At 36.3% G+C, this 20,892-nt stretch overlaps 1 long non-coding RNA gene across 3 annotated transcripts; it reads right to left on the bottom strand.

The window, feature by feature from the left end:
• Window positions 1-616: 616 nt before the first annotated feature.
• LOC113274072 lies at window positions 617-3,904 on the bottom strand. 3 transcript variants are annotated; one of them, XR_003322765.1, is made up of 9 exons: window positions 3,524-3,904; window positions 3,205-3,430; window positions 2,909-2,976; window positions 2,584-2,785; window positions 2,330-2,471; window positions 1,885-1,986; window positions 1,342-1,478; window positions 1,069-1,225; window positions 617-897 (listed from the first exon to the last, which is right to left on the bottom strand). It is a non-coding gene; the product is annotated as an uncharacterized LOC113274072 (long non-coding RNA). The 3 variants fall into 3 exon arrangements; XR_003322764.1 differs by having other exon boundaries at window positions 1,885-2,471; window positions 3,524-3,588; window positions 3,670-3,904; XR_003322763.1 differs by having other exon boundaries at window positions 1,885-2,471.
• Window positions 3,905-20,892: the final 16,988 nt, after the last annotated feature.

Here is a 20,892-nt window from a genome sequence, read left to right as displayed (position 1 = left end):
TGTTTAGATTTCTAGTGAAATATTTTCTTTGCAAGTTTTCTTTACAACAGGTGCTGACATTGAAATGTTTAGGTATACAACACCGTTACAGATTCCAGCGTGGAAGAGTAATTATAATTCCATGCCGGTTTCCTGTACCACACTACACCATTTTAAGGTATTAGCAACCTGCTATAGTTGTTGCTAAACAGGGTCGCAACACGCTTTTGCTGTTGCTAAACACGGTGTCGTAATCTTTAGCAACGGCATGATCTCTGTTACTAATCACGATCAGCAATGGAAATTTGCATAGGCAGATGGCGTTGCTATATTTTTTATTAGCAACAACGTGCTACTGTTGCTAATATGTTTCTAATTACAGGAATACCTCTGCCTGGAACTAGTTACTATTGGTTCTGGTTCTAATTTAGCAACAGAGTGCCGACGTTGATAATTTCTTGCAACCACAAAAAAAGGCAAGTCTAAGTTTATTGACCTAGTCAAAATTCATTTCCCCCACATTTTCCCCCTGCAATTACCCAGTTCCCCATATTCAACATCCACACAGATATACAAACTACAATGGCGATACAAAACTATATTGTTGAGAATCACCACTAGATAAAAGAAAGGATTCTTCAATTGATACACAAGTAAACTAAAATATCACAAGTAACTTAATGAACAAATTTTGTGACGGACATAGAATATTCAATCTATGTTGATGTTCAAAAATGGATGGACCTAGTTTGTATCAACTGACAGAGGCATTGAAAAACAGGGAAAGAAAAACTAAAATATCACCAAGAGTATCACAAGACTCCGCTTGCTTAACCAATTTCCTTAGTAAATCATACGTAGATTCAGTTGCTGTTAAAATATCACAAGAGTACTGCTTTTTGACTTAAGCCCAAATACCTGCATAACAACATAATAACCAATTCTAGTTTGAGAATAAGATAATGAACACCATGGATATATATACTAGTAAATGAAATGATTGTTCAATCAGCTAAATTCTAGTCTGCAAGGTCTGGCATTATAAGCTTATGACTTATAGACGAAAGCTTTCAAAAAAAGTTTGCTTACCTTCGTTTCAGAGTAGTTGTTGATCATGAACATTCAGAAACTACTGCTGTTGTGAGTGTATCTGCATCATGTTGAAGGACAACAAAGGGAATTGGAAATTCACAGGTCGGTGCAGAATGAGGACCCAGACAGCACATGACATAAGCTAGTGTACGATCTAATGTAAGCAAACAGAAACCAACTTATTTCCTACGCTGATGAAATACTGAAAATACTCCTCATAACGGTCATTTATATTGGCAAAAATCAACTCAAAGAAAAGAAGTAACATACCGCTCCAAGACGAGCCTTTCCCTTCACAGTGGCATATGGGATTTTCTTTTTACGGCATAAGGCTGGAAGCCAAACAACAAGCTCAATGAAATCGATGATTCAACATCGTGTGCAATAATAACCATTTGGGCCTTGTTCTGCACAAATTTATAAACTGAAAATCACATCGAAACTTGATTGGGAAGCATTTATAGTTGATGAAACATGAGAAATATGTACAAATAACATTAGCTACACAGCACAATATCGTAAGGTGAAGCTGTTAAAAACCTGATGCCTGCCGAGTTTTGTAAAAGTAGTTTAAAATAACAAAAAAAAAAATACAACGGAAAGGAGCTAATGCAGTTTCAAAGCAAGGTCATGTGTGAACCACTATCCAATAGATGAAGCTAAATATTACTATGCACATGGAATTTGGATAACTATATTATATGGGAACAAATGTGTGCATAATTTTCTAACTTCCGTCAGAATAGTTCAAACGAACAAAAATAATAACACAAATTCATATCGTGAAGGTAAGATGAGGAAAAGAAGAAGAACCTGATATAGAATATGCGTCCAGTTAAGCATCACCAGTGCCAGGAACTTGCTTCAATATAAGCCCACATTTTTCAAACTCGCGCAAAAAAAAATTGGTATCCCCTGGATGAAATATTGCCAAGAAGAAAAGACATAACGATTTTACATATTTTTATAACTATGTAACGAAACTCAAAAATGTTTTACTTTTATCTGAAGTAGACTTGACTAAGCTAGATATGCATTTATAGCATAGGTGGTCATCAACAGATGTAATTATCAGTTGCCTTAGGGTAAGTGAAATAAGAACACTCCAAAGAAACATATCGATTTTGAATACTAGCCCAGAATAGTTCACACTGAAAGGAAATGGTCAGTGGTGGTGCATCAGTTTTAAAAGTTATTGTAAGTTTAAAGTTTACAGGGCAGAATAAGGGTGAGAGATGCTTTAAATTAAATAAGATACCCTCCCCGTGGAAAATAGATTTGTTCTCATCAGCTTTCCTTGATTTGCCCAGACCAAATGCGATAGCGAATGCAGTTGGCTCGTTGATGATTCTTGCTACATTTAATCCAGCGATTACAGTAGTAGCCTTGGTAGCCTATCTCTGACCATCATTGAAGTATGTTGTAGAAAAATTAACAGCATGACCAATTAACCAAATTTCAAAAATCCTCCTAATAAATTGCAAAATCAAACATGATTTGATTTGTCCTTACCAGGTATACTAATGACTGCATCCTTAATTTTTTTTCCTGGGAATGCTTCAGTTGTTTCCTTCATCTTAGATTGAATCATAGCATTAATTTCCCCAGGACTGAAAACCTCAAGTCTCCCCATCCTTACGTTTAACCTCAACACAAGGCTTTCCTTCCTTTTTCACTATCTTACATGGTAAAAGTTTTGTAGCTCTTTGTACCTCTTTATCATAAAACCGACCAACATCACAAAAAAATTCACTCACAAATCCAAATCCAAATCTTGAATACTGAATACACAACAAAGTCTAAATCTATCTATCATAATTAAGTATTTTTAACTTACTTTCTTCTGATAAATCTTTCGTATATCTTTGTACCTCTTCTTATGAGAGACCATGTTGCTCCAATATTCTGCATCACATAAAACAACATATATCTTGATTTAGAAACTGAGAATTAAGCTGCACAATTACTAAGAAAACATCTAGAGAACCAAAATGAAAAGGGGAATAAAGTTGCTTATCCTTATACTAATTTTCCTGTAAAATTAAACAACCTAAATTAGAAAAAATGTTAATCATTTTAAATGACTTCAAAGATATAATGAAATATTACTCTTAAAGGTTTCAAATAACAAACCTCTCCACCACTCTTATCTTCTTCATCATCTTAATAATTCACTTCTGATTTTGATTTTTCAGATTCTTCTTCATCCTCAACCTCTGCTTCATAATCTATTCAACCCCCTACAAAACCACCTCCACCTGAAGTTGCTGCAACTCCACCAGAGAACACCAAGCCTCAAATACCAACACCACCACCAGAGAACACCAAGCCTCAAATACCAACACCACCACCAGCAATACTAAAACATAGAAAAGCAAAAATACAAATAGATGACCTAAAATCAGTAAGTACCCAGATCTACATATCTAGAAAAAAAAGATGAACTTATTACCTGATTATCATATCGATGCTTCCAAATCTCACAAATGACCTAAAGTCTTAGATCGATGCTTCCAACTGAAATAAAAATTCCAACTGAAATCTACTAACAAACACAAACCTAAAACCAACACATACACATAACAAAACGATTATTACTTGCAGATCTAACTAGCGTTGTTGTGGTTCAATCGATTTTGTCAAAGGTGATCTGAAGATGATTCTGATGACTCCGTGCTCTTGATTAAGAAGAAGTCAGTTGAAGAAGAGACTAGGGTTTGCTTTTGAATCTGAGATGGGGTCTTGAGAAATGAAGAAATTGATGGTGGTACTGTGATCGATCTAGTTATAAGGTTTTCAAGTTGTTGCAAAACTAGGATTCTTCAGAGATGCAACTCGAAGAAGAAAGAGAATTGAAAAAAAAATGTGGCTGAGAAGACTAATGAAGGAAACATAAGGCGGATAAGCCTGAAGGGGTGGGAAAAAAAAGAAGAGAACTTGACCAAACTTTGACTTGGGCATAAAAATAAGTCGAAGTGTTTCCGACCACACGCGCGCTTTGCATGCATGAACGACTAGCGGTTGTTATTCGCAATTGAATTCTCGTGTTGCGAAATTTGCGATAGCAAATGGTCGTTGCAAAATATTAGCAACGAAAATTAGCAACTAAAATTTCGCAACGGCACTAATACTCTTGTTATTCTGGGTTGATAAAACCTTAAAATGGTGTATTGCCGGCATTGGAATTGTTTTATAAAACAATACCAGAATAAGAACTTGAAAGGGTCCAAGTTCCTGTATAGATATTGGCAGGTACCAGCATTGTAGTCTTTTATAAAATCTATGCCGCAATTATGTTTTTCTTAAACTTTGATAGTTTTTCAGAAAACCGTCACTGTAATCTTGATTGACTCTATGCCGGAATTCCGATTTTCTTATACGTTGATAGTTTTTCTAGAAACCGACATTGGTTTGGATAAAACTACAATGCCGGTATTGATTATAAATACGTTCTGAATGCTCTTTTATTTCATTCCTAAGTAATCTATTACATTGGATTTGAAATTTTAAAATTTTACTTTGGACTTCTCAAGAGAGTTCAGAAAGTCATGCACAGTAATGTCATGACCTCCGGTTCGAGAGAGTTTGTTTTTAAGAGGTTAGGTTTTGCAATTCAAAAAGGGCTTGCGACGCATCTTGTTGCTCGCTTGCCTTCCATGTAAACATTTTCTGCTCTTTTCTAAAGATTCAAAATAAAGGTCACATTAACCAAAACATATTAAAAAACATGGAATGGAGTAACTTTGGTTAGAGATGATCTCATAATCTATTTCCATCCCTTTTCAACAATTGTGGTTTTCCATCCCTTTTCAACAATTACGGAACCTTTGAGCCTTTCGTGAATTTCTTCAAACACATCTTCCGGAATGAGGGTGTCAAGGACCATCTTCATTGGTTCTTCTTCTCTTTCAACATATTCCTTTCCCTTCATATAACACCCATCACACCCATCGATATGCTTTCATTGGCTCTTGTGGTTTTCTCTTGATTCTGCAAGTTCAACAGCTTTGTCAAACCATTGAAAATCTCCGCACTTTGGATGATTCAAACACCTTAGAAACATTCTTCCATTTCAGCATCATCGGTTTTTGCAATCCAAAATCGGCGTGTCCCGTCACAGCTTCTACACTCTTATTTGTCTACAAGCACTCTTGGGATCGTTGGATCTACCAAACTTATGTAAGACGTTTGCATCTTGATATTATATTATTTATATGTGATCAAACTTATATAAGTATATACATACTAATTACATTTTTAAAAATATGACAACAGCGTCAGCGGATAGGAAATTTGGCAACATTCTTTAAGAAAAAGAACAAGAAAGGAGAGGTGTTGACCAAGAAAGAAATGGATAAAGTCGAGAAAAAGATAGACAAAATAGAAGATCCAGAGGCAAAATAATTGTGGTGCGAAAAGAAGAAGAGGGCACACAAGAAGTTAAGGACCGAGTGATCGTGTGTTTCTTCTATAGTGTTCGTTTGGTCTTGAACAATATAGTGTTGGTTTATGTTTGTTTGTGTATCTTAAACAATGTGTTTGTTTGTGTATCTTGCTAAACTATTTGCTTGATTTGGTTTATGTTCGATTTGGTTTAGGTTTGGAACCTCTTAAATTGGAGTTTGTCCTTTTATACAATCTAGTGTTGTTATTTGATTTATTATGTTGTTAAACCAGTGTCAAATTACCTCTTTTACAGAGTTTGAATGTGCCAAGACTTAACAAATTTTCAAGTTTTTCTTAAGTACTGGCATGTTCGAAAAGCGTAATATCAATAGCGGTACTCAGAATTTTCAAAATCCCAAAAATTGCAGAGTTTCGACATTGAATGTATTTTGGCCTACCATGCCGGCAGTCTGTAACTCCAGATGCAAAATATTTTTGTATGAGTATCGGCACTGTTTTTATTCTACTTCCAATGCCGGACTAATATCTCTGGATGTTTTTCAGAATTTCCGGCACTGTTTCAAAAGGTAAGTTATACGCCGGCACCTAAGTCTCGGTATTGTAATAATGAAACATAACCATGCCGTCATTGGCATAAAAATATTATTTAATGTTTACAATTCACACTTCCAAAAGGAAAACAAAATTTTGCGTATTAGTGAACCACATATGTCCAAATTACTCATCATCGCTTCCACACGTATGAAGTTGCATCTCCTCCTCTTGGAGAGGTTTCTTTGATAAGGCCAACACATCGCAAAATTGGTGATTCTCCTCATACAATGCCATCCATCCCTTCCAGATATTGGGATCTAGATCCTTGTTTTTAACCATCCCACAAACAGGTGGCAATGGACAATTTTCCTTGAGTTTTAGAATAACGAAATAATTACCGTTCACGAACGCCAAAACAACTCTTCGCTTCTTAAGGGATCCTTCGCATTTTTTCCACTTTGGCGTAAATGTTACTTCTACGGTGGGGGTAAAATAATGAAAAACAAAACTAAATGTATCCGCTACCAGATTCCCACAAAGCGGCATTCTCATCCAATATTCAAAAGGAAGAAACTTCATCTCCTGCTCGGGTCCTAACACTTGAGCATACATATTATCAAACCCCTCGCCTTGACCAACCAATTGCTCATAAAAGCTCCTCTTTTTCACAATTTGTTAGGCCATCCTCTTTCTAGCATATCAGCATGGTGTCATTCCTCTACTAACCGCCGTCTCGAAGATTCCTAATTGTTCGGTCACGGCATGATAGCCACAATTTCCATCTCCATCGACATCATCCTATACACAATATACTCGCGAATAACCTCGGGAAGTTGCTCTGCGTAAGACTGTATTTTGGTATGGTAATGTCTATAAGTCTTACCTGTTTTGGAATCCTTAAACATCTTCATATTACAAACTTTTAGCTTAATTATATCCAATCCATCCTCTGCAATCTCTACATTTCCAATGTCTTCAGTATGTGTTGGGAGTCCGTGCTTCCTTGGCCTACCCCTTCGCCTTGGAACCGAAACTACATCAACTTTGGTTGTGCCTATGGAGTTTTCACCATGGTGTTGTTGTTGACTAGATATGGGTTGATTACATTTGCTATCACTTATTTTAGGTGGGGCTTCATAATACTCACCTTGTTGTTCTTGGTAGATCAATGTTGGTACCTTTGGCGGCCTACCTCTTTTCTTTGGAACCTCCTCTACATCGACTATGGGTGGGGCTTCGGAATGCTCACCTTGTTGTTCTTGGTAGCTCAATATTGGTACCTTTGGCGGCCTACCCATTTTCTTTGGAACCTCTGCTACATCGACTATGGGTGGGGCTTCAGAATGCTCACCTTGTTGTTCTTGGTAGCTCAATGTTGGTACCTTTGGCGGCTTACCCCTTTTCTTTGGAACCTCCGCTACATCGACCATAGGTATGGATACGGAATGCTCACCTTGTTTTTCTTGGTAGCTCGATGTTGGTACCTTTGGCAGCCTACCCCTTTTCTTTGGATCCTCCGCTACATCGACTATATGTGTGGATACGGAATCCGTCGTTTGTTGTTGACTTGATAACGGTTCCTTCCTCGGCCTACCCCTTTTGTCTGGAACCGGCGCTTCCGCGAACCTTGCTTCCGAAATCTCATATCCGGTTAGATCTCGTTTCTTACTTGCACGGAGTTCATTTTCACGTTGACTCATTTCTTTCAATTTTTTCCTTTGTTTTCTCCTTGCTATTTTGGTTTTTGGTCTACCGGGAGGATCTCCCTTTATTGGCTATTCACTTTATGCTGTCCATGGGCGTGTAATTATCCTTAGTTGGCTCAACAAGACTTGCCGGATAACCGATTTTCCACGTGAGTAAGCTTCGTAGAATTCCTTTGCTTCGTTCGTATCCCAAGGTGATTGTCCGGGATCTTCCATAAGGGGAGGGTCGAAAGATAGTTTCTTCCAAAACGGATCGATAACCTCAATAGGTATCACTTCTTCATACTTCACAAGCATATGACAACACGGAAGCCTCAATGAAGACATGTCGGGACAAATACACACATCACCCGGTTTTCCTTAGTGTATGTCTCATCATCTGTTTTTTTGCCCATTGAGATACGTTGAACTTTATTCCTTGGAGCAACTTAAAGTATTGCTCCATTGCCTCGGTGACCGTAACCACGTTTCCTTGGACGGACCGGATTAGATCTTTAAATCTCCCATGAGAGGCCTCCGCTATACTAGTTGCTCATTCCCGTAGTGTCTATACCGGTTTTTCCATGCACGCACAAAGTTTTCCTTGAACTTATCCAACCATTGAGTATGACAATACCAGATGGAAGTCGGATAAACTTCATTCCAATCGGCAATAAACTTGTCCTATAATGACCCGTCCCTCCACCGATATTGTCTCCACTTAGCCACTGCGGTTATCCAGCAATGTGCGGTTTTCATCGACACTACTGCGGTTATCCAGCAACAGCTTCCAGAGAGGTCACCCATCATGTGACTACTCCCGGCCGAGCACTCTTAACTGAGAATTTTTTCCCACAACTCAGTCAAGTGAACCCATCATGCCTCGGTGTTAGGGAAGGAAAAATCATTACTTATGTTCCATTCGGCCAACCACTGCCGAATATCCGGGTATTACAATACCACCACCTTAAATTGGAGCCGTCCTCGGCTCCAGAATATATTCGCAAGCCCAGATATCCGACGTTTTATGCCCCTCATGAGAAGCACCTGGACCAACCCCGTCCAGCGTACATTTCCACCCTCGGCAGGTGACCCATCGTCGGCTCTAATACAATTTGTAATGACCCGTCCCTCCACCGATATTGTCCCCACTTAGCCACTGCGGTTATCCAGCAGTGTGGGGTTTTCATCGGCACTACTGCGATTATCCAGCAGCAGCTTCCCGAGAGGTCACCCATCTTGTGACTACTCCCCGCCGAGCACGCTTAACTGAGAAGTTTTTCCCACAACTCAGTCAAGTGAACCCATCAGGCCTCGGTGTTAGGTAAGGACAAATCATTACTTATATTCCATTCGGCCAACCACTGCCGAATATCAGGGTATTACATGTCCAATCTCTTTTCATACATATCCTCGGTAAGAGACCAATAAAATTTCTCCCAATCTCTTAGAAATTCCAACCACTTTTTATGCTTTTCCTCATCTTCTTTGTCCACTCGCTCTTTGATCTTGCCTCTCACATCTTCTTCTTCTTCGGGTGATAGTTTGTTCTTGCAAACATCTTCCTTTAGTTGAACAATCATTCTCTTCTTAATATCCGCCTTTGTGGGTTCAAACAAGGCATGACAAGTTTTTATCACATTATTACGTATATGGTATGTACATAGGAAATTTTTTGCATCCGGGAAGACGTCGGATATTGCATTTATTAATGCATCATCTTGATCGGTTATGATGACACTCGGAAGTTGAGTTTCCCGGAAGAATCTTTTCCATTGACGTAATACCCAATGATAATTATAGTCCCTCTCGTTTTCCATTAAACACCAAGACAATGTGAATGTTACTTTGTTCGATGTGTGCCCCACGATGTTCAACAACGGCATATTGTATTTGTTTTTCTTGTAGGTGCAATCCATCATAAGAACACCACAACATGTATGAGCCAATTGTGAAAGCAAAAGATGCGAAATGAATATTTGAAGGGGTGTGTTGTCCGTACCTATTTTAATGATACGCGTGTAGTTGTAATCCCAAACTATCTTCTCAAATTCTTGCATAACGCTCCTCCCTTCCCATTCCACCTTTCTAATACTTGCTTGTGCACTATAAATTGTACTTAGAGAAGACACGTTCGTCTTATATTTTTCCTTGAAGCGTCTGAGAATTTTTCTCGGTTTGATAAATGCTTTGGTCAATCTCTTTACATCCTCCATTTCATGAGGTTTTATCTTCGCAACTAGGGAGTGACCAACAAAATCGTTCGGATCCCGGTGGTTATGGAGGCCGAACGAAACCTCACAATCCCATTCATTGTTCTTGTCATTTAAACGGAATACAAGCTTAAAGGGGAAATTATCCTTCCTCGTATAAGTCTTGTATACCCTATTAGTCTTCTTTGGATATACATAATCCTTTATCTTGTGGCTATTCTTCTCCTTGTATTGCCCACTTTTCTCACAAACCATCTCAAAAAGGTTGTTTGAACCTTGGGTATTCCTCACCAACACACACATGTTCTTAAGGGCAGTCTCTTTATCCCAAGCAGTTGCTTCCTTTGGATCTTTTATTCCCTACATAAGGAAAACAGTGGGAGATTATAAGGTTCATTACAAGCAATCCATTGGTAATATTCAAGATACTAGGTGAAAAGAAATCTTTGGTAACATACCAGAGGCATTTTATAGTATTCCGACGTATCCTGACCGAGCGGTTTTGCATTTGTTGGATCAATATATGTCACAACCTAAGGATCAAACGAAAATAAAATAAATTAGTTCCAAAAAAAGAAAAATTTAATACTATTCCGGTATGCAGTTCCGGAATGCTCGATCACAGTCCCGGCACAGTCGAACTGCACCGAAACTGAAGACCAATTTTGAGACGCTTCCGGCATTAAAAATATATTTGAAAGCAACGCCGAAAATACTGGTTCCGGCATGCTCGTAATCTAAGTGACCACGCCGGTGGGAGGTTCCGGCGTAGCACATACTTAATATACCATGCCGATATTTAGCTTTGGAAAACACTCCTTCCTGTATGTTTTTTTGTAGGTACGGGCATGGTAACGGTAAAATTGAACAGCACCGGAGGATGTTCCGGCATGCTCGTTATCTATGGTTCCACGCCGGTACACAGTTCCGGCGTGGTAGTTAATTACTTTTACATGCCAGTATTTAACTTCGGAAGACACTGCTTCCTGTATGTTTTTCATGCAGTACCGGCATGGTAACCTTAGAATTCAACCATGCCGGTAGCATATTTTGTGGTAGGTAAAAAGTAACTTTTATACCGGCATAGTTATTTGGTTGCGTATTATGCTGGTTTTAGTTTCAAAATGAGGGATATCAAGGTTCCGGCATGGTCGTAGTATGAAGATTATGCCGGTATATGTGGTTCCGGCATGGTAATCATACTTTGACCATGCCGGTACCGAGCTTTTATAGCAGCAACAATGGTGGATTCAAAGAAAAAAATCAATTTTTCAACCTATTCGTAGCTTTACCTGAGTATTGGGAGTGCTTATATGTTGAGCTAGTTTACTCTCTTGGGTTGGTTCTTCATGAAACACTTCATGCTCATAAAATTCATGTTCCAAAGGTGTTGGTTCCACAAAAACTTGCAATTGTGAGTTGTTGTCATTGTCTGAAGATTCAAGATATGCTCCTTGTTGTAGTTGAGCTAAAGATTCAGCAGCAGCAATTCTCTCTTCACAGTCATCCTCCATTTTCACCAAAATAATTTCCCTCTCAAATTTTCTTTCCCTCCTTCTACTCTCACCCAAACACAAATAATAACACACACTAATCATTTATCAAAAATCTTAAGATTTTACTAATTATTATCAATCACTAATCCTGATTAGTGAGGGGTAGATTAGGAATTACATAAAATATGTAGATAAGGGGTGACGATATTTGGATCCTGTTTTTGTCTTTTTCCTATATCCCCCAATTATTTTTTATATCCCCTAATTGCACGTTCTTTATTAACCATAAACCATTTTATTTATAACTTGTAAGAAACTTTTGGTTTATTAATTATAGCCCATTTCATAACCCAAAATATTGGAACTGAGTTTATAAGGGTTTTTGAACTAGTCAGTTGAACCAACTCGAAATGAAACCATTTCTAACCCTTGACTTGAATCAATTTAACATTACAAACCTCAACTAATTTAGCGATTTATGGTTTTATCACTAATATTAAACAACCTAAATCTAATACGCTATCTTTCAAATTAAAATTGGGTTCGAGTTAACAATGAGTATAGGTAAAGGATTCAAAACACAACTTTCTCTTCTCGCACACCCTATCATCTAAAATATAAGACTAACATTAAAAAAGACCCGAGTATGATTAGTCTCTCTAATTTAATCTCATTCACACTATCAAAGTATCTCATCTGGGAGAAGTATGATTAGGTCTGCACATATTTCTTCTCTCTTCTTTCTCTGCAATAAGAGAAACCCAGCAAAACTAACCATCTCTGCCGGATCATATCTTCTCCCTAGGGAGCGATCTGAGTCGGACACCACCCAAAATCTCTCCTCTATACTCAATCTTTCTGATCCTCTTTTGTTTGTGCTCTTTTGTGATCGTTTTAGGATTTTCTTTTTCCTTTTTCTGTTCCCGGGGTTTGATCTTTATTAACCTTTTCTTTCAGTAATATATTAGATATAAATCTTGTTTAGAACTAGGACTTTAACATTTGGCTTTTTTGGTTTTTTTAAAAAAAAATTAAAGGTTATATTAAAGTTTAAACCTCAAAGAGGTCTACTACCTACAAGCTCAGGTAGTTAGGAAAAGAAAGAGAAAAATCCCCCCACATCAATGCTGACGAGTTTCGAACTCAGGTCGCTGGTATCATCACCCAACGACTTTACCACTGTACTACAGTTACATATGATTTTCTTAAATCCGTAAATTCAAAAAAAAACTAGGGTTCTAATTTTTTTCTTCAGATTTGAGTTTTAATGTTTAAGATCTCTTGTTTACTTCTTAAGGTTTATTTTTGGGGGTTTGTCATCAGGGGATTTTATTTCAGAACCTTGCAGGGTGGTTTGTCTTTGCTTACTCAAATCATGATGAGGATGTGGTTTATCTTCATTGGTATGGTGGTTTCCAAAAGAACACCAGCTTCAGGAAGATTGAAATCAATATCAAACTCTACAACAATAGCAAAATCAAAGACAACATCAACAACAACAGTGAAATCAAATACAATATCAACAGTAACAACAACAACAAAAAAAAACACAGTAACAGTAACAACAACAACAACAACACCTATCACTCAGATTCAGACACAACTTCAGACAGATTTAGGCTGGTTCAGACAGTTTCAGATTGCCAAAGACCGATTCATACCGAGCTTGTTACTTTATGCTACTTTAGTTTAGTTTTAGATTGTTACTTTAATTATTGTACCTTAGAAAATCTTGAAAAATAGATGGATCATATACTAATCCTAACTCCTCTGCCTAGTGCAGTGGTGTTAAATTGTTTGGTGTTGTCTTCTACAAACCAAACGTGGTCATTTAACTTGCTTATGAAAAACCTTGAGAATTGGTTGAATTACTTGTTGATCCTAACATATATGCCATGTGCAGTTATGTTAAGTTGTTTGGTATTGTTGAGAACGATCCAAATTTGGCCAGTTAACTCTGTTCTGTCTATGTGTTATTGGCATTTGATGGTTTTGATGGTTGTAATGGTGGAAATCCTAGAACTGTGGACAGTATTGAATGTTGATAGTGGTAGTTTAAACTCTGAGAATGTTGTGCTGGAATACTATGTAATGGTTGAAATCTCAAAGCATACTTGTAACACCATTGAAACTACATTAATGTAAGAGGTTCTCCACCTTTTCCGGAAAAAAAGTATCTCATCTGGGTGATACACTAACTTTAGCACAAATTGATTATTGATTAAATAACTTACTCCCTTCAATAGATCCTCTAAGTTACCAGACAGATCAGACTTACCATACTTCTCAAATGCTCGTGTAATGGTGCCCAAACAACATCCAACTTTCAAAAATACAAACTTGGGATATGAATAATGCTCAAGAAACCTGTGCGGCTAATTTAAATTGTCAGGTAGTGAGAAAAAACTGTAGTTCTTTTGCTTCCCTAGTCTGAAGCCTATTTATATTATTTGAGGCTTGTCACTATAAGACAAAAAAAAGACATTTAGAAGTAAAATGGAAAACCCCTTATCCAACTATTTTACTTAATGGCTAATTTACTCTTGATTAATTAGTGTTAATTTAGGTGATTGGTTGATGTTTAGTTCTGTTAACCTAGAAATCAACTAATTTTAAATCATCATCAAAACATGTAAATTCTTCTTCTTCTTTTTTCGAAAATCTTAACCCAAAATTGGTATACATTTATGCACTTGTAAACCGATTCTAGATATCGGTGTATAAGACTTAGAACATAGACCAATTGTAAAATTTAAGAGTTTTTCTGTGATTTTTTTTTTGCTAGAATCGGCACATAAATACCTACATCAACCGATTATAAATCTGGGGATTTCTTTGACTGTTTTGCTCATAACTTCTTCCTCTGATGTCGGAATGACCTCATTCTTCTTGTGTTCAGCTCGTATTTACATGCTCTATATTATAAAGATAAAAATTTCAGTTTTGTGTAAAAATTCAAACATGGTTATTGAATCGGTTTATGTAGACATTTACATAATCCGATTCTAGCAAAAAAAACATACAGAAAACTGGGTATTTTTCCATACCAGAATCGGGCGATACAGGCATGAACGTCAACCGATTCTGGTTAACTATTCTTCAACCAGAAAACACACATAGAAATCGGTTGACACGGTCATGAATATAGACCGATTATTATATGAATCGCCCAATATGGACATGGACGTCGACCGATTATGGTCAAACACAGAAACCCAAGATTGTTTGTAATTTTCAGTTTTGAATGGATAAATCAATCACAATTATATTTAAGAGTAATAGGTTGTAATCGATGATGTTTAGTTTGATTTTTAATTTAAAAAGGGATGATGAAATTTCATTTAAATCGAACGATGTAGTTAGATAGAATTGATGAAGGTACATTTTAATTTTAGTTTATGAGGGAAATGAATCGGATGGATTTTGGTTTTGAAATAATTTGAATAGTTCTAAAATCTAGAAGGATATGGCTTAGGATTGAATTTTAATATTGAGGATAACTTAGTATTTTTACCTAGTTTAGACACCCCTTATTCCCTTAGTCTATGTGGGTGAAGAAATCTATAAGCCGCAAATAAACCCCACATGCCTCAAACTAGGAAGGTTCTTTTGCTTGTGTAGTCAAACATATTCATGCCCAACTCGCCAGTGTAATCAGTGTCCACCATGGCTAACTTAATTTGATTATGCTCTTCTTCGATAACAGGACGATAACATAAAATTGAATGAGGTAAAATATTGCCTAGCATCAAATTACCATCACACTATTCTGATAAATAATTTTGAGAATCTCAACCATTATATCTGTTCGATCCAGTGATAAGGAAAAAGAGGTAGAAACATAGAGATAGAATTTTGGGTTAATGAGTCATTGCTAAATAATTTCGCGACTCACAAATAGATTGACTCACTAACCTAGTTTTCGGGCTATGAATAATAATTCAAAAGGTCAAAATTAAAATAATAGTTTAATTATACTAACCGAAGTCAAATGAACTATATTCAAGAGAAGCATTGTTTACCATGGAATCCAATTATATTGCAATGCAAATATATTATTTTGGATTAAAATTCTTAAATACATAGAGTCCATTTTCCCCGTTCGATTCAAGAAATTGGACGCATTCCCTATTAATTGGATTACCCAGCCTCCAATTCCTTGAAACGAACACGTTGTGAGGTAAATGATTCCAAGTAGGAAAATTAGGGAACAATTATTTAGATATATGAGCCCAAGATCGGCCTTATCACGTCAACTCGCCAAGTGTTCGACCCCCATCCAACTTTTTTCTTTTCTTTTCCCTTTTTTCCTTTTCTTTTCTTGGTACATTGAGTGCCTACAAATAAAATAAGAAAATATCTTTTTGAAGTCATTTTGAAAGCTTCACATCCAGCTATTTTGTGGATAAGATGTGACTATTCCAGAAAAGGTGATGTTGGTTAAAGTTTCCACAGAAAACTGATTTTTAGTCTTAAAAGATGAAAGATTAACTGAAAAGTTCAGAACTGGAAAACAGATATCATAATATTTAATATTCAGCTGAAATATTATAAAAGCTATTGAAGGGACGATAAGATCGGTTTATTTTTATGAAATAAAGATGATGAAGCTAAATCATATCAACATTTCATATGAAAGAGATCAAGATGAAGAGATGAAGCTAGATCTATATGATTTTTAGCTGTTATACTTCGATATAGAGATAATACAGCTTAGATCATGTGATTTAACACATATTTGAGATTAAACTGATTAAACATTCATAATAAGTATGGTTGAGATAAGATCTAATTAGCGATTAAGCAGGATTTTATAAAGGAAATGAGATAAAAGATAATTTTCTCATAACATGCTCAAGTCTAGATTTCAAACGATTTACATCAATAATGTTAAAAATGATGAATCTCAAGGCGTTTATGCATAATACAACTTAAATTAATATTTGTCATATCAAGAAATCATGTAGAGGCGCAAATTTTTTCATAAAATCATTTTTATTCCCACATTTAAGATTATTATGCATCAAAATTTTGATCAAGAACAAAATTAAAATAATGAATTAGGAATTATTGAAAAAACGGGGGTATAACAACCACACCCAATAATTCGTTCGGAAATCTGTATGGACTAACTCCAATATAATTCCGAGAGCACCGGCTTATAAAGCGAGCTCAATCAAGAAATATACCAAAGAGTTATATCTCAATTTCTCAATACAATCTGCAATCGAACAGATAGAAATCTGTGAACCCGATTGATATAAGAAATAACTTGGACGGTACCAAAGACCAATGCCCAAGTGTCAATCAATTTCAATCAACAACCAAAGGTTGGATTTACCAATTGATTGAACTACGCATAACCTGTGATATTTCAACTATATAAACAAATATAATGCGGAAAAGAAATAACACAGACACCAGAAGTTTTGTTAATGAAGAAACCAAAAATGCAGAAAAAACCCCAGGACCTAGTCCAGATTTGAACGCCACACTGTATTAAGCCGCTACAGACTCTAGCCTACTACAAGTTAACTTCAGACTGGAATGTAGTTAAGCCCTAACCAATCTCACGCTGATTAAGGTACAGTCGCGTTCCTTACGTCTCTGAATCCCAGCATGACTCTACGCACTTTATTCCATTAGTTGATCTAATCCACAACTAAGAGTTGCTACAACCGAAAGTCAAAGAATTGATAAACAAATCTTTCTCCCACAGAAAGTTCTATTTTGATAGATAAATCTGTCTCACAAGAAATACCTATGAAGTGTTTGTTTCGTATTTTAATAAATCAAGGTGAACAGGAACCAATTGATAACCCAATCTTATATTCCTGAAGAACATCCTAGAAATATCAATCACCTCACAATAACTTAACTATATGGTAGTAGAACAAGTTATTGTGGAATCACAAAGAATGAAACGAAGTTCTTTGTGATTACTTTTTATATCTTACCTATCAGAGATAAGTCTCGAGTAAATATTAGAGAAGATAGTACTCAATACGATAGACCAAGTAAGATGAGAACACACAACTACAGAGAAAATAGTTGGGTCTGGCTTCAGAATCCCAATGAAGTCTTTAAGTCGTTAACCTATAATGGTTTCAAGAAAAACCTAGGTTAAAGGAGAATCGACTCTAGTCGCAACTAGTAACACACAAGAGGTGTGGGGATTAGGTTTTCCAGTTTCTAGAATTCTCCCTTATATAGTCTTCAAATCAGGGTTTGATAGCTTTGAAACAAAGCAATCAATATTCAGCATTAGATGAAAACCTGATTTAAGATTCAAGCTAAGTTTTCTTAAAACCGAAGAAATATATCTCCACCGTTAGATGGTCTTAGCTTGTTACACACAAATGAAATATACCTTCATTTAGATATGGGTAACCGTACCTAAACGTGTATATTGAGTTGGCTTAATAACAATTAACCAAAGTTAGCCATATGAACACTTTTGTATTAACCACATTCGTCTTAACACTTATAAATCAAATGAATCTAATTGTGTTACTCATAGAGTTGTTCAATTGTTTATATTCTCATAGAAGTATACAAGATACAATTGAAGCAAAATCGGATTGATTCAAAAGAATCAGTTCATGAATATTTTAGCACGGTTTGCAAAGATTGCATTCCTTAACTTATAAATGTATTTGTTCATGAGTATGAAGTCATACTTAACCGATTTTAGAACTTAAACCAACTCAGTTTGCAAACGAGTACGCAAACTAGAGTTCCGGACTTTGATCTTTTCCGACAGTTCCCAAACGGGTACTCATACTGTCGTTCCAGACCGAACTCAGGTGAAACAGTTTGCAAACGTGTATGCGTACTGTGTCGTATCCAGACAAAGGTTAATTTGTTCTAAACTCCCATTTCAATCATTGAAATATCCTTAGAAGATGACATTAGATGTCTTACACAAACTATTAGCTTATAAGTAATTTTTAAGTGATTGAATGATCAACACGAAATTTTCCGAGTCGGCATCAAATGATTGTCTCACACCAATCATGTGAGATGTTTCAAGGCGATTTTCACATGATCATCTTTTAACTTATTATTTAGTTTCCTACAAATAAATTGTTTCCAACTAAACTCGTCAAGAATATGATGAACGTAGCTAAAGCAAAAAGCTTCCAACACATATTTCGAGAAATAGATAACCGAGTTAAAATCAGCTCGAAATATCAAATGTATATATTATAAAAGTCTATGTAGTTATACGACTTAGTCTCATTAGGAGATAGAACAGAATAGACTTCTGAGTGTTAGATAAGTTTTAGTCTCCACATACCTTTTGTTGATGAAGTTCCTCCAAGCTCTTCTCGATAGATCTTCGTCTTCAATCGATGAACACCGTGAAGTCAAAAGATCAATTACAAATTCTATTCTAATCCGAGACATAGTTATAAGTAGACTAGAAATCAAGACTTATAGTTTTGATCACCTAAACTTGACAAACAAGCTTGAGATAGAAAAGCTTGCGAGTTCGACCGAGCAATGCTCTAACAATTTCCCCCTTTGTCAATTTTAATAACAAAACTATCAATACATATGAATTACAAAATAAATAAACTTTGTACCTTCTCATCCATCATGTTTGATTTTCTTGGTTCTTCAACATTCCTTGAATTTTTCGCCACTCCAAGTATTCCAGGGATTCTGAACGTGTTCAACTCAGCATCATTGTTGTTGAAGATCCGTAGCCATAACAATAAGAAAACATATGAAAAACATCTTTTCTCAATCTATGGACAGAGTCGAGACAGTACAACAACTTCGGTACACACTTCGTATGATCATCTATGAGTACGATATTGAAACAATACAACAACAAGATTACTTGTGTGATTGACTATGAATTCAAGTTCGAGACGATACGACATCGAAGTGTTTACTTGATAATAGGTACGGTATTAAACCATGATCAATATCAAGTGTTACGAATTAACGTACAAGTGCAATTTATTTCAATTATAATAAAACAATTATAATGTGGAATAATAAAGTAAATGGCACAACAAGATTTGTTAACGAGGAAACTGAAAATGCAGAAAAACCCCGGGGCCTAGTCCAGTTTTGAATATTCTCAGAATTAAGCCGCTATACAAAATATAATACCAACTTCGTATAGTTGAGACCAAGTATACTATCCCTAGCTACTTAGTTTCCTCAGTATCCCTGCGCCTTCGACTTCGAGAGTCATGCAGGTGAATAGCAAGTCCTTTGGATCGTATTCCAAACAACAAAGGAATAATTTGTTTGGTGAAAAAGCGGGGGTACAACAACCACACCCAATATTTCTCTTAGCAATCTATATGGACAAACTCCAATATACTTTCTAGAGAATCAACTCGACAGTCGGACTCAATCTAGATAAAAAGTATATCAAAGAGTTAATATCCCAATCTCTCGATTTAATCTATACTCAAGCAAATAGAAATCTGCGAGTCTTTATCAAATACTAGAGAGATAACTTGGATGGTACCAAAGACCACTATCCAAGTGTCAATCAATTTAAATCAACAACCAAAAGGTCGGATATTCTAATTGATTGAACCTAACGCACAACCTGTGATATTTCAATTATAAAGATAAACAATATAATGCGGAAATAAAAATAACACAGACACCAAAATTTTGTTAACGAGGAAACCGCAAATGTAGAAAAACCTCGGGACCTAGTCCAGATTGAACACACACTGTATTAAGCCGCTACAGACACTAGCCTACTACAAACTAACTTCGGTCTGGAATGTAGTTGAACGCCAACCAATCTCACACTGGTCCAAGGTACAGTTATGCTCCTACGTCTCTGATCCCAGCAGGATACTACGTATTTGATTCCCTTAGATGATCTCACGCACAACTAAGAGTTGCTACTACCCAAAGTCGATGACTTTAATAAACAAATCTGTATCACACAGAAAAGTCTACGGTAATAGATAAATCCGTCTCCCACGAATATACCTACGAGTTTTGTTCCGTGTTTTGATAAATCAAGGTAAACATGAACCAATTGATAAACCAGACTTATATTCCCGAAGAACAGCCTAGTATTATCAATTACCTCATAATAATCTTAATCGACGTGGCGAATGAAGATATTGTGGAATCACAAATGATGAGACGAAGTGTTTGTGATTACTTTTATATCTTTCCTATCGGAGATATCAATCTCAAGCCAATCCTTAATATTGTACTCGTACTATAGAAACAAAAAGATCAGATCATACAAATACAAGAAAGTTGTATCGTCCTGGCTTCACAATCCCAATAAATTCTTTAAGTCGTTAACCTGGTTTAGAAGAAGAAACCAAAGGTTAAAGGAGTATCAACTCTAGCTTGGCACAACTAGTATCACACCGAATGTGTGGGGATTAGGTTTCCCAGTTGCTAGAGTTCTCCCTTATATAGTCTCTCGAATCAGGGTTTGCAATCAATGTTAGCTTGGTAACAAAGCATTCAATATTCACCGTT

The sequence above is a fragment of the Papaver somniferum genome, chromosome 4 (genome assembly GCF_003573695.1).
Source record: "Papaver somniferum cultivar HN1 chromosome 4, ASM357369v1, whole genome shotgun sequence".
NCBI lineage: Eukaryota > Viridiplantae > Streptophyta > Magnoliopsida > Ranunculales > Papaveraceae > Papaver > Papaver somniferum.
This window is presented reverse-complemented; position numbering and strand designations above follow the sequence as displayed.